This window comes from Mus caroli, unplaced genomic scaffold, assembly GCF_900094665.2.
Source record: "Mus caroli unplaced genomic scaffold, CAROLI_EIJ_v1.1 scaffold_13264_1, whole genome shotgun sequence".
NCBI classification, from domain to species: domain Eukaryota; kingdom Metazoa; phylum Chordata; class Mammalia; order Rodentia; family Muridae; genus Mus; species Mus caroli.
In genome coordinates, this window is record NW_018391196.1 from 8401 (window position 1) to 11505 (window position 3105).

Below are 3105 nucleotides of genomic sequence, written 5' to 3' on the forward strand. Positions count from 1 at the left end.
TCTCTCTCGGATTGTTTCTTTCCTTCCTTCAACTAAGCTAAAGAACCAGCAATTTGATATTTTAACCTAATACCGTTGTGATTAATGCCATGCATACTTGCATATTAAAAAATTTTAAACGTGCCACACTTTAATAGAATACATGATCTTAGCTCAATCTGGGGTTTTTCCATGCAATTGAACATTGTGGGTACCTCATCTCCAACTTCCAGTGCCTGTACCTCCATCTGCAAATGCTTTTTAATTTTCAAAGTTTTCTTTTTCAGTGCATGTGCGGGCGTCTGTGCACTTATGTGTCACAACTTCCGGGTCTTAGCTTCCACCATGGGTCCCAGGGATTGAATTCAGGTAATCATACTATACAGCAAGTTCTTTTATCTGTGGAGTACCTTACTGTTATTGCACAAGTAAGTGTGTGTGTGTGTGTGTGTGTGTGTGTGATTTTCATATATGTATGTACTGTATATTGGGCCTTTCTCTGCCTCTCAATAGCATTATCCTTCCTTTTCTTACCTCTTTCTCCCTCAGGACAGTTTTACTTTGTTCATGTCATCAAGACATTTATATTTTTATACATCTGCATAGAATGTAGGGACACACACACACCAAGTGAAACAAAATTAAAATGAAAACATGCAGTCTTTTTGTTCAGTATTCATTAGCATATGCTTTTCTTTGATTTTTTTATACAATTCATGTATAATACTTAATGATCAATCAGCTTGAAAATTTTCCTTAATGCTGATAATAGCCTTTTTATTGATATCCTTGTGGTTTTCATACATGTTATTATGCTATCCGCAGATAAAAATGGGTTATCAGTGCCTTTTTTATTCTTATACCTTTATATTAATAAGTGTCAANAAAAACCTTCAATAGAGCATTGTACGATAGAATATGGCTCAATNTCAACTTTTAATTCCTACTAGTGACAGAACTTAAAATATCACGTTTCTCCATTCTGACCACAGCAGCATGCTTTCTATAAGAGTGATCACTGGCCAGGCAGTGGTGGTGCACATCTTTAATCCCAGCACTTGTTAGGCAGAGGCAGGCAGATTTCTGAGTTTGAGGCCAGCCTGGTCTACAGAGTGAGTCCAGGACAGCCTAGGCTATACAGAGAAACCCTGTCTCTAAAAAAAAACAGAAAAACAAAAACAAAAAACAGTGATGGCCACTTAGTAGGGCTGAGTGGCCACTCCACAAATAGGGAAACAGACGAGTGTTGTTATTGCAACCCCTTCTAGCCAAAGGTAGTTTATGTGCTTGTCCTGATGAAATGAGGATATAGAGACCAAGTATGGGCTGCCACCTTGTGGAAGAAAGAAGTTAGTGCATCTGAGTCATTTCCAAGTATTGGAGGAGACCTGAATCATCCTTACCACAAGGACTCCTCTCTCAAAATCAACCCAGCCTCAGTTTTAAAGGAAATGGACACTTGATTTCCTGTAAGATTCATGCAAAAGTCCAAAGGACTTTCAGACTCATGAAAATGCTAGGCAACCCAAGGCACTGAACGCCATTAGACAACTCAGGCCAGTGACTTCCATCTAGTCCAATAGAACAATGTCTNGAAATATCCAGCTAAAATTCATGTCAGATGTCATGAATCATCTAAGCTAATAGCATAGTTTATAAAATTCCCTAGTAAGCACTTAGTTGTTTGTGGTGTCATGGTGGTGGCCCACTGTNAGTTCAAGAACTCAGGTAGGANGGCAGAAGCAGGTAGATATCAGGGAGGAGAACATCCTAGTTTACATACAGAGTTCCAGNATAAATACAAACAGAGACAAATCTTTGATTACCAAATACAATTTTCAGTAAGTGACACCCAAAATGAACATGTCATTGCAGATGTGTGCCCCTTCTGAGTGCAGTGTAAGATCAAACCTTATCATGCCAAGATAACATTCATGAGAAAATAAACCGGAGACACCGAGGAGATTAGGACAGCAGTAATAGTCCTGGAGTAATGGTTCTGTGGCTAAAGTACTGGCAGTTGTTCCAGANGTCCTGAGTTCAATTCCCAGGAACCACACCGTGGCTCACAATCATCTACAGTGAGATCTGGTGCCCTCTTCTGGCCTGCAGGCAGAATGCTGTACGTGTAATAAATCTTTTAAAAACTAAAATAAAAGTAAATATGTTTGGAAAGCTACATGCATTTTATTTAGAAAGTCAACTACGCCAGGCAGTGGTGGTGCACGCCTTTGATCCCAGCACTTGGGAGTCAAAGGCAGGCGAACTTCTGAGTTCGAGGCCAGCCTGGTCTACAGAGTGAGTTCCAGGACAGCCAGGGCTATAAAGGGAAACCCTTGTCTCGAAAAATCCAAAAAAAAGAAAGAAAAGAAACAAGAGGAAAGTGCAACTGCATGCACTGCTAAAGATCTTTAGTCAGTATGTAGCCTTTTACTTTTTTTTAAAGACAGGATCTCCCTGTGTTTTTTTGTTTGTTTGTTTGTTTGTTTTTGACATGAGTTGGAGAGATGATTCAGCGGTTAAGAGCACTGACTCTTTCAGAGTTCACTTCCCAGCAAACACATGGTGGCTCACAGCCATCTGTAATGGGACCTAACACCCTCTTCTGGTGTTTCTGAAGACAACAACAGTATACTCATATAAGTGAAAAATAAATACTTTTTTTGGTTTTTTCGAGACAGGGTTTCTCTGTATAGCCCTGGCTGTCCTGGAACTCACTTTGTAGACTAGGCTGACCTTGAACTCATAAATCTGCCTGCCTCTGCCTCCCAAATGCTGGGATTAAAGGCATGCACCACCACTGCCCGGCCTTTTCTCCCACCCCCCCCACCCCCCAGGGTTTTCTTTGCCTACAAATGTTTTGCCTGTAGTTTGGGTGTGTGGATCACGAGGTTGTCAGGTGTGGGCAGAGTCCTGAAGAGAGCTTTGCCTATCTAGGTGGGTATTAGCTTTTGTATGGGTACTGGTGAAAGAGGAAAATTACTGGACACCTGAACTCTTCACCCCAGAGTACATTCCTGAACTCTTCACCCCAGAGTACATTCCTGAACTCTTCACCCCAGAGTCCGACCCCCTCCCAAATGAAAACTGTTCCAGGAACATTTTTTAGATAAGGGTCTCCTGGAA